The sequence below is a fragment of the Bactrocera latifrons genome, unplaced genomic scaffold, assembly GCF_001853355.1.
Source record: "Bactrocera latifrons isolate USDA-ARS-PBARC rearing strain unplaced genomic scaffold, ASM185335v1 scaffold_156, whole genome shotgun sequence".
Lineage (NCBI taxonomy): Eukaryota > Metazoa > Arthropoda > Insecta > Diptera > Tephritidae > Bactrocera > Bactrocera latifrons.
The window spans coordinates 692,314-704,288 of NW_017535030.1; the positions used below are offsets into that span (position 1 = coordinate 692,314).

Genomic DNA, 11,975 nt, shown 5'->3' on the forward strand with positions numbered 1-11,975 from the left:
GATGCTCTTAACAGTTGGCGCTCTTTGATTCAACAGCCATAGCAATTCTCAAAGAGTCTACGGACTCAGTTGCGTGCTGAGGACGTCTCCCAACATGAAAGGTGAGTTACAAAATGGGGCTATGATAATGTATGAAAAATTGCAATCAGCTCTCAATKGCGCGCATTTTTAGTAACTAAACTACTTTATCAGACGCTGGGGCCGCTATGATGCTGCCGTGGTGCTTCGAGACACCATGTCAAAAAATAATAATAAATAAATAAATGCATAACATAACGAGTATTCGGGTGCCGGTTGTTCACAGTGTCGGGGCGAAGGGGCTTGAGATGGAAAAGTATAAATACGCGTTTGTTATTGCCAATCTAATAAATTATGTCGAAATAAAAAGTTAAGTGATTATGTTATACTCTGAGTTCAGTTCAGCACCTTTGTTAACATGTGCATCTACATATAGTATATACATACATATATGGTTGTATGTATGTATTGCCGCCGATGCAATGGACATTCATGTTATTATACAAATCAGTGAAGTTAAATTATATGGTTGCACGGTACACTTCAATTGCATTGCCCAAATTGCATATATTTAAGTAACTGAGTTCTAGATACACACATATGAAGCAACAAATTCCGCAAACCCAGCAGTGATCTCCGTTATTTCCGCTTCCAGTGAGTTCGCACATCCAACCGGTCCGTTAGTCTCATCATTTCCTGCATGGGAAAGTGGCGGTTACYAGCGACTAATATAATATATTATCGGCCGGGAAATTTTTCTACTTTTTCGTTGATGACTACACGTTTTCATCAATGGTAAGGGTAATTTTCGTCAAAATTAATTAATTCATACGCAAAAAAATTATATGTATGTTAAAAGAATTAAAATCATATATAAGTCTTTATAACGCCCGTTATTTCTATATCTGATTTATGAATGTATAGTCTAATACGACTACAGGGTATTCGAAATGTATTTACTTACAATACTGTYACCCCAGTAAAAACTAGAGGTTTGCAGAGATTAGGTTTTCGACGTTGGTGACTTCGGAAGAAGTACGTTTTAAATCGATAATGTTCTAGCAAGGATACGTAATGGTGTGAACATATTTTGGTGTTAGTGCTTCACCATATTGTTCACTATAGTGTTGTAGTTCTGCTTTTCAAAAACTACTATTGCTATTTATGCCAAATTTGCTCACCTATAGAATTCTGATGTTGAAAACTACGCAGAAGCATAAAACTTCACAATAAGATGGAAAATGGAAARTGGGCGTGGCAACGTCCTTCTCCAGGTGTAATCATATTTCTCAGGAAGCTTTCAGCCTAATTCTTAGGCTTACTGCTTTGTTCCATTTAACAAAATTTTAAAGTCCATCTATTTCTTTCATTTTACAGTATATAAATTAGTGTTTTATTTATGAAGTTATCGGTTATCGGTAGGAAGCTTTATAAAAATATCTAAAGCCTCAAATTGGATAAAATCTGTCCATAACTTATCAAGTCCCAGATCAAATCTCTGATCGAAAAAAGTGGTTAATCACTTAAACCAAGAACCTCAGAGAACGTTTTTTTCCTGGTAATAAGTGTAATGGCAAAATTTGATAAAATCGGGTAATACTCCCCATATACCCAATATAAGAATTTTAAACTTTCGATTGGCTTATAATATATTGTATATATCTGCCAAAATGTATGTAAAGAACATTAACATTGAATGTAAAACGAAAAGAGCTTCGTTATTTTAGCAGATATAGTCATATACGCGATATAGTGACTCCCATCAATATAAACTTTCTGTCTGACTTTACAGCGTTTATGTCAGTCAAAATGTGTGAYATTTTTATGAAATTAAGAGGATAATTTTTATAAAAAAAAGGATGCAATTTTGCGCTGAATATAAACGAAATTGGTCAAGAGGCTTGACTCAAGATCGTGGTCAGTATTATAAACTGGATTTGGTAGAGGGCGTTCCTGGTTAAAGAACAAGCGTCTGGTCAGTTGTCTCTGAGCACATGGAGAGTCAGAACAAACATTTTCGCGCGACGTATTTTTGTGAGTGGTGCAAGCCGAAAACGTTTGATATAATCAAGCAGACTTACCCAGATGTTGCTTTAGCAAGAAGTGGTATGTTTGGTGACACCAGGCCTTTTTTTTAGGGTTGGGAAGAGGTCGCTGATGAAGAGCGTGCTAGGAAACCTGCGGCTTCGACAAACACCGACAATGTGACTCGTGTACGCAAAGTTCTGCATCCATACCGTCGACTAAGTATTCGCTTAATTCCTCTGGTGTTAAATTTATCAAAATTTGTGGTTCAGGACATTGTGACGCTAGGTGTGGGCGAAGATGGTTCCAAAAGTGCTCACTGACGACCAGAAATTGCGGCGAGTGGAAGTGACCCTCAATTTTTGAATAATGTAATCACAGATGTGGCCCCTAGGACATTTTTTAGTTTCCTTGCCTGAAAAGGCCGATGAAAGGCAAGTTTTTTGTGACAATAAGTATACACCTCGGCTCTCAAGGCTATTCCGGAGAATACCTTCCGTAACGCCTTCAATGCTTGGAAATCGCGCTGGCAGCACTGCATCGACGCAGAAGGAGCCTATATGGAGAGTTCTTAAAGAATTGTAACGATTACTTCAATCTATTTTTTTAAACACTCAGTCCTTTTTCTTTCCGGACAAACCCTGTAAGAATTCCCACTTTGTGATCTTACTCGTTGATGTGGTTGGTGGGAAAATCATATACAAAACAAGAAAGTTCAGGTTCAACCGAACATTTTGTACTCTTACAACTTGCAAGAATCAAAGCTAGGGAAATACCATAAGATGTCCTACAACGTCAACCAGAGGATCAGAATCTAAGCATTTTTATATATGTACATACATAACTCATACACTGACGATCAAATTCGGCATAAGATTTGCAAGAAAACCAAAATGTATGTAGTATAGGAGAGTTGGAGTTGTATCGACCCGTTTTATTTATTAACTATTATCATTCACATGCTATAAAGATATTCTATGAGTCACATATGTCCCAGTCATATAGAGCATGTTGCGGATGTTAGAAAATCATGATAATAGTTATATGGACGCTAGGTCAAGTTTTTATTTATTTTAGGCACAAAGATATTCTTTTATAAGTAAAATATGTTTTGTAAACTTTATTGAGATATTCTCATACCATTTCGGAGGTAGAATTTGGAATTATCTGGCTTTAGTAGTTTAGGGATATGTACTTTAAATGTATTAGAGAGTAGGGCCCTATCTTATCTTTATTTAGTGCTTAGTCATGGCACTGCAGAGGTTCGATTCCGCCCATCTACGAGCGGAGTTCTTCTTTTGCCATGTATACCAAATTTCATCAAGATATCTTAATTTTTTTGTTGCAAGAGAAAAAGAAATACAAGTGAACTCTCAATGAAAAGCATCTTCAACAGAAAAACCACTATTTGAGTAGCTCTTAGTTTTATTTAATAATGAAAAAACAAGGACTTTAAGGATAAAATATTTTATTTCATTTAAAATTTCTTAAGAAAACCAATTTTTCTAACTACATATATACATATACATAGGTAAATTAATATAATTTGTAAATAGAAACTTTCCGCTGACTGAAATTGTTCATGAATATTAATTCCCATCTTTGAGCYACTTCTGATCAGTCAGTATTTCAGTCTGCGTAAAATAGTCGGGATTGCCTTTACATTCTTCGATTTCTTAATAGAAGGGTTTGCAGTTATTATCATGGTTATGAAGTAGACTTCATGCCTGGACGGTTGGATACATACATATTTAGCATGCGAAGGTTTTGAAAAAATGACAATTTAATTCTCAATRTATGCAGACCACTTTCACAATAGCACGCGAAGGCGTGATCCGCTGTGTTGACATGATCTTCCATTATCTMTTATTATTCAGCGAAGATGTGATCATAATACGCTTCTCTAAGTAGCCGGTAGAGATTGTTTGATGCGGATTCCAGAAAGCGGCGACCATTTCATTTTCTACCCATGGAATATTCTTCACCTTCTAAGTAGAGCAGAGCTAAGCAATTTTAATTGTGGTTTGATCTTCTCTCCACAACCTCCAATCGCTGCGTGATTTTCCTTCTAAAGTAAGAATCGAATTATCACCYTATGTTGCTTTTAAAATTTCGAAAATGCACTCTACAATAGTAAATTTGTCTTGCACTAATGACTCTGTCGGGCTATGAAGGTAGTTAATTATCGGAACACCTTTTTACAAGAAATACTTCTTTAAGAATATGTACGAGTAAGTGATAATATCTAATCAACCAAATTGGTGTATCTACTCTTAATTCGCTGCGATTGCACGATATACATAAGTTTCAAATGTTCTACGACGATCTGTATACTCGCTAAATAGTCCCTCAGCTTTTGAGATATTGCTCTGAAATTTTAGCGGATCAGACCTCTATTACATATAGCTGCCATATAAACTGGCCGATCAAACTCAAGTCCTTGCCTAAATATTTTTAATTCGACAAGGTATGCCATGAAATTTGGCATAGATGCGCTACAATCTCAGAAAATATTGTTCAGATCGGACCACAACAGCTTATAGCTGCCTTTAAAAGCTTTATGTACTGAAGATCACCATTAATAAAACTAGTTGAAAGTATTCTCACTCATATTTGCTTGTTCTTCGCTCGTCCTGTACATTGGCCGAAGCTAATGAAATCCAAGCAGTAAAAAAACCAACATTGTAAATTTTGCATGCAGATATTTTATAATTTGTCATAACGAATATTTACTCAAGATACTTACATGTGTATTCCTTATTATGCCGGCAGTACCTTAAAAGGTATTTTTTTGGAAACCGCATTCTGCAAGGTTCGACTGGGTTCTGCAGATATACATACATTCTTACATTGGCACATCCATGCACACGGTTGTGTTCATGTTAATGGAAGAGCAACTTGGAGATGTTTTAATGAAATTTCACCTAAAATTGTACCTTTCAGCTTAATGTAACGGTATAGAGAACGAGTGTTAATTCGTTTGGGTTTCGTTATCACGCAAATCGAACTTTTTGATGTAAAAGGATAGAGAGACAAGCTAACTGATCAAAAATCATTGCATTAGTTAATAGCCACCCAAATATTATAGCCCTGACAGACGACAGCGCTAATATGTATTAGCGGGCTTAATTTCGTGCATTTAGCTGAATTTACCAAATTTGGGTAGGCAACTGCTCAAAAATGGCAGATTTTTGCTATTTTTTGACAGATGTCGCTTTTACTCTGCTGCCTCCTTTGCGTTTAAATTATGTGCAAGTGTACTAACAAAAACAAATTTTAATATTTTTAGATGACAGAAAATAAACAATGCGTAGTTTGCTATCAATTTYACTCTATTATCTTTTGACGTAGTTAATAATAAACGCACTTTTTCGTTAAATTTATATTGATTTTCTAAAAATACCAAGATTTCTTTTAATAATTTATCTTGTTCATTTTTATTTAACTTTTTTAAATATATAAACAAATTTCACTATCAGCTGCCTAAATGCAGAAGTATGCCGTCTGTCAGGGCTATTAGGTCTCAAAAGGTGAATGACAATCTTAACCATAATAATAATAGTATGAAAGCAGGGATGATCAGAAAACATTTGTGAAATCCCAATCTAAAATCAGATACCACACGACTTTTCACTATGCAACTCTAGATAAAACGAATAACCACAACAAGACTCCTAACCTAATGTGTGAGAAAATATAAACATTTTTTCTTAAGGAAAAACAATAATTTATACAAAAATATATTATTATGAAAACTCTATATGAAATTTAAAACGGYAATTTGCCCTGGTTACAGGGTTTTAATGGTCACTAAAGCGATTAATTTCGAAGAAATGCCAACGCTACACTTATACATATGTATTTATATAACGGATGATTTTTTCTTTTAATTCTAACCCGAAAACAAGTTTTGTTAAAAATTAGTTACATTAATATGAACACAGCTGTATATCCATGGATATGATGTATGAGCGTACAAAACTTGCAAACTTGTTGCGTTTCAATTTCCTACTTTGAGATACATTAAACTAAGTGCGAATGCTGAAATATGTATGCATATATAAATATACATATGTATATAAGAGCATATTGATTTCTATGGCAAAAAATAGCATAGCTGAGAGAGGGAGAGTGAGAAAGAATGTATATGAAATATTTTCGAAAATTGTAAAGCAAAYTTAGCAAAGCGTGCAGTGGTACAAATGTTTTTTTTTGCTTTTAACCCTGATTTGCCAGACATATTAATATTATATGTTATAAATACTTTTAAAATTAAATATTTATTAGGATAAAATATTAGTATATATGGAAAATCATATACATAAATATTAAATCGTACTGAAGTATATTATTTTATTATTTACAACTTTCTTTTAACGCCTATTGCAGACATTTCATAATAATGCCATACTACGAACGAATACGAATACTAGACACATACATACATGTGTCACCAACTACTAGCACTTTGCCACGTGAGCAATGTAGTATTTTCCTGATAACAATACTAGTATATTTTATTGCGTTTTTTCAAAAAGCACTAAAAAAAGGTAACGAACTTACATAGATACGATCTTATATAAAAAAAAAACTCCAGGAATTAATAAATGAAATGAAAAAAATATATTTTTTACAATTTTTTTTTCATGAAATTAATGAAATGCCTTATTTTATGGTAACGTCAACGTTGCAGTACGTGAATTAATATCCCTCATTTTCTGCATTACACGAAACTACATATTTATTCACTTTTTTGAATAACTATTGCCTATGAAGAACATACCAGTATTTGAGTTTACTACATTTCAATGGGTCGTCACCGTCTTTTATCCACTTGTCTGTCACATGCATATGCTTCAGTGGATAAAAATTCAGTTTAGAAGGCTAAAAAAATAAAAAAAAAGAATTTGTTGAATTCTAAATTTTAATAATTTATAAAATTCAGAAAATAAAATTTATATGAATTGGACTGTTTTCGAGAATAGAAATATTGCATTTCGAAACAATTAAATAATAGTAGCTTTGATATTTTGAACCGACTCAATTCAAAGCAATGGTWGATTAAGAAAGAAATTAGAGAACTTATCGCGCTTACTTATGAAATTTTGCTAGTGGAGGGTTAAACCTCGGCCCAAGGCGTAAATGAATAATAACAATGTGGTTGAAGAAGAGAAAACTGCAATGCTAACCTCTGCAATCATATAAAAAATGAGTCTAATTGTTAAAGCACGCAAGCCTTTGTCAGTCTTGCATTTTCTGCACTTCCACTTCACACCTTTTCTACTTTAYTCGCTTCTTCTTCCACAATTTCATCCAATTTATTAGTTTATCCACCGAGATTCCTTAAGTTAGCATTTATTCGTTTCTTCCGATATTTACAAATCAGTTATGGTTATCAACATTTTCTGTTCCATAATAAGGGAATAATAAATGTACTGCAAAGAGTTTGAATTAGGAAAAGAGAATACCATATGTATGTAGATAATAAGAGACTCGTAAATTTCGTCAACTAAAATGCGAAATAACGTAACATCATTTTTCACAAGTTTACAGAAGAAGGAAAAAAAGAATATAAAATAGAAACTAATCGTATCGAAAAAAATTTGAATTTTTGTAAYAACTTAGGTGCGACTGCTAACTGAAGCTTATACTTGAATCAGTAAAACTCGATTTCTAACTTTTAACTATACTTTGTTTTACATATTAGTTGTTTGATATCTCCAACGAAAGCTTTCGACCTTGCTGATGTACTCTGTTGTGGGGAGTTGTTAAGCTCTCATGAGTGTTATCGCATTGAGTGTAAACCGCTAGTGGAGGCTTGCTTCGAACGGCTTGTCAGTGATCGCAGGAGAAACATGGCGATACATTTGTATAATTTTAGTATTCTTTGAGGTACCAACTAACTATGAGTRTGAGATGCTATTGCTTCGGTGATATCCGATCAACAACCTAAGAGAATTTTCTTCATTCAGAAAGGGTTATTGGTTTCATGATCAACTCTCTTTGTAGTATTGATAATGTTACGTATCTACATATATGTATATATTCATATATTACTTACATTTTGCGCAATATAACAATAAGGGTTCGATAATATTAAGCCCAACAAATAATATCTCCCCGTCTAACGAGCGTACCGTATTTATGGTGTATATGTACATATGWRTGTACATATATGTATAATATTTAAATATATGTACATATCTATGTAAGTGGACCCCACCAAATAATTTAGAATGACACCAATTGGGACAACTGGTTGGACAAAGATTTCTTTGGCTGCTTAGTATATTCTTTAAATATTCAATACTAAGGAAATTTTAAAAAATGCATGTACATACATATAACAAGTCCGGGCCTTCCGGTCGGAAAATTGCTCCAAAAGCCTGACAGTGGGATTTTCTTTTTAAATTGTATATGTTGAGATTAAAAAAATGAACTGATAAGAGAGAAAACACACGAATAAATGAAATTAGCTCAATGCTTATTCAAACCCTTAATGGTCGCAAGAGAAAGAACACAGTTCACATTCTTATGTCATATTTTATTGTCTGGTTATCGAACATAAAAAATAAAAAAAAAATAACAAATTTATGTAGACAGTGGGCATAGCTAAGATAATAACATTTTAATTAATCTGCCCACACTACATATGTTTGGTTTTRGATTGGACAATTTTCGCAAATCAATCCTTACTTGCTAGCTTTAAACCATAGTATAATTATATTTTATAACTTTCTATGTTATAACAAACGTAATTGTGGAGGAATCCATAGCGCACAATTTTTCGATCTTGATGAAATCAAATGCTCTCTTTAATTTTGTACTACTGTGGGCTATATATAAGGTCGTCTATTAGAAGAGTGGATAAATTTATGTGCTTGATTATTACCTCTGAATACCTGAGCACAAAACAGATGCGAAGGGCTGCCGCCGGTCGAACGAATTTTATAAGTGTGTAAATTCAGGGAGACATAACTGCAAATAAATGAACTACAATCGTGGTGAGAGCGACGCTTTCGAGGTAATAATAAACAAAACAAAATAAAGAGTTTGTCGAATAGTGTTGGATCGGTCAAACTACTTCGAACCTCTTGGTTCGTGTGTAACGACAGCATGGACTGCACAACAGTGCCGTAACAGGAAAGTTAGTTGCGGACTAACAGCACTGTATACAGTTTAACATTGCTCTGTTGCCGCATGCACTCGCTGTATTGCAACGACAATATTCTAACGACAATAAATGAACAAACACAGAAAGAGACCAATACACAGCGACAAGCATAGATGTGTTCATACACATTGGCTATAGCACTTTCCGACTGAGCTGCAAGCGGTTGGTTGCGACGTCTCGGGGACGTGTAGGAGCGCTTATATAGTTGCCAGTTGTTGCTGCATTTCCGGAGGTGTTCATTTATACATATGTATATATGCACTGAACAAGTGCTTGCGGTGGTGGCTGCGCAACAACTTTTTGGGGTAATGCGCCRGTATGCACTCGTCTCACCGCTAAGGTAACAACTATGTTAGCAGAACAACAAACCGACAGAGAACCGACACATGTGAAGAAATGCATTTAGATTAACAGCAACAGCAAAAGTAACAGAAACGGCAACTTACAGAAGCAGTTGCAGCCTTAGCTCTTGAGAGTTTGCATTTAATTGGGTTCTGTCGTGTTGCTGTATAGTTATACACCCTCCGCCAGTTTGTCTATCGTGTCTGAGGTCTGTGCAGTGACATTGTCATTGACAGCAAACAATTCGCCAAAACGAGCCGACTGCACTACGGTCATCGGCCACACAACAAGCTCCAAGCAACTTTTTAGCAACGGCAGCACCACCACAACTACTACACCCTTTATCACGGATTGTGCATTCGCACATCGTTACCACTATGGCTAGAGCACTCGGGAACAACTCAATTCACAGTGGCTAGCATCGCAGTGCCTTGAGTCGACAACTTGGACACTGCACACCACATTCGCAGTTCTGTGCTGTTACGCTGCGGCCGGTCACCATTCGCATCCGCATTTGCCTCACACGTTGTTCCAATTCTTTGCTCAGCAARTTCAAGTTGAATTAATAGTCAAAAACGAATTCGTAATTGATGTTGATGTCGTTGTCGATGTTCATGTCGCCGCTTGTTCTCCGCGTTGTCTAACGGAGTTCGTGTTGTATTTTGCAAGAATAAATAMAAAAGTGCCGCCTTTGTTACTTCTGCGCTTTAAGCAACTCCTAAGCGTATTGCATCGGTCATTGGACATATGTATGTATGTATAAGTGTGCCAAACATTCGGGATTGCGATTTTACATGCGCTGTCGTTCAAATTTGGTGTTCCGTGCGATCGCAAACTAACAGTAACGTTCTTCGCTGACATTACCAATAATCAAAGGGTGTTTGGGTGCGTTGTTACTTTGGCTTTCGCCGTCGGGGAATTAATTCAAATATTTTCAGTTTCGATGGAAGTGCAATCGGCGCCACGATCAGTTATTGTTTAAAAGTCGATTACAAACATATGCACATTTAAACAGAAGCTCATTGATCGAAGCCGATCCTTTTCGTTCGCAAAATAAAGTTTACGGAACTTGTATATTGAAAGGGTTGCTGTCAACTTCTACCTAAAAACTGAAAATTATAAAAATAGTGAACAAACATASAAAAGAAATGCAATATCGCCAATGCAATTAAATATTAATTGCTAACCATGTGCAATATAAGGATTGTTCAAAAAATTAAAGATTAAGGAGAGTGCGTGAYTTATCAACAAGATATTGTAAGTTTAATTTCATTGCCAATGAGTATAMATTTTTTTTTTTAAATTGTAAAAGATTTGAAGAAATTGTGCAGAGAGCAAAATATCTCCACAGATAGCATTTGAAGTTTGTGGGCGGAGCGAAATCGATGACACATTTGCAAACATTTGTAACAATGAGTTTATTGTTATCTGCATATTTATATTATGATTAAAATGTGCGGTATAGAATTTAATTGCTTACTATACTTGATTTATTTCATACATTTAGATATACATATCATATTTAAAATAAATACTTATTATCGATACTTAGTTAAATTTTCCGTGAGTGTTTCTGAAATATAAGGTGATTTATCCTTATTTTGGTTGTGTCTTTGGAAGTTATCCTACAAATTGCTGATCCTGCAGTTCAAAGGTTCCTCGTTGCTTTCAGGTTGGAAATCAAATACATGAAATTTGCTGTTTGATTCTTTAGCAATTCTAATCTGAGAATTGGTTGTGGTATTACGGTTTTCGACTTTGTGCCTGTGCGTTTGATTGGAGTAGCAACAAATTCCAAATGCTACCAAGCAGTATTACTGCGTTTATTTAGGAAAAATGTTAATAGAAAAGAGAAACTGGGAATAGATATTTTATTTATAAATTTAAGCTCTTTAATCAGTTGGATGAATAATACATAGAAAGGTGGATAGTTTGTTGAGCCTCCCGAAACAACCTACAATTTGGAAACATTTATTCAAATTTTCGTGAAAAATAACAGTTTAATTATTGGTGAAAAATTTTAATTTTGTGTTGAGGTGATTAATTTGCGTACATACATATGAGTTAAAAAAGACGATGGTGAAATCTATGRGCTCGCAAATAATTTTATACCCGTATTTTGAGAAAATTCATTATTTTTCTTAAACGTACTTAGTTGATAACAGAAATAGTAATGGTCGTCCCCGAGAAGTTCGAACCATTCGGAAAAATCCACTAAAAAACGGAAAAATATATCAATACTCAGAATAGATCAGAAGTTGTCATCGTCCATGCTTGTGCACCATATAGCAGGATTGTTATTGGTTTAATGCTGGTTCCATGTTGCGAATACGGTGACTGTTTGATGAGAGGAGATATTTCGTATTGTCCTCATTCACAATCAGGTTGAAGGTGGATTTCAATCTATTGCAGACTA

At 34.7% G+C, this 11,975-nt stretch overlaps 1 protein-coding gene across 3 annotated transcripts in view; it reads left to right on the forward strand.

Moving 5' to 3' along the window:
• Window positions 1–206: 206 nt before the first annotated feature.
• The window catches only part of LOC108966127 (protein doublesex), a 105,422-nt gene continuing 93,653 nt past the window's right edge, over window positions 207–11,975 (forward strand). The window contains exons 1-2 of one of the 3 annotated variants that reach the window (XM_018928883.1): window positions 207–554; window positions 609–813. The gene's annotated coding sequence lies outside the window, so the exon portion shown is untranslated. Of the gene's footprint in view, window positions 814–9,824; window positions 10,817–11,975 lie in introns of those variants that run through there. The other 2 variants (XM_018928882.1, XM_018928881.1) reach the window with 2 other exon arrangements.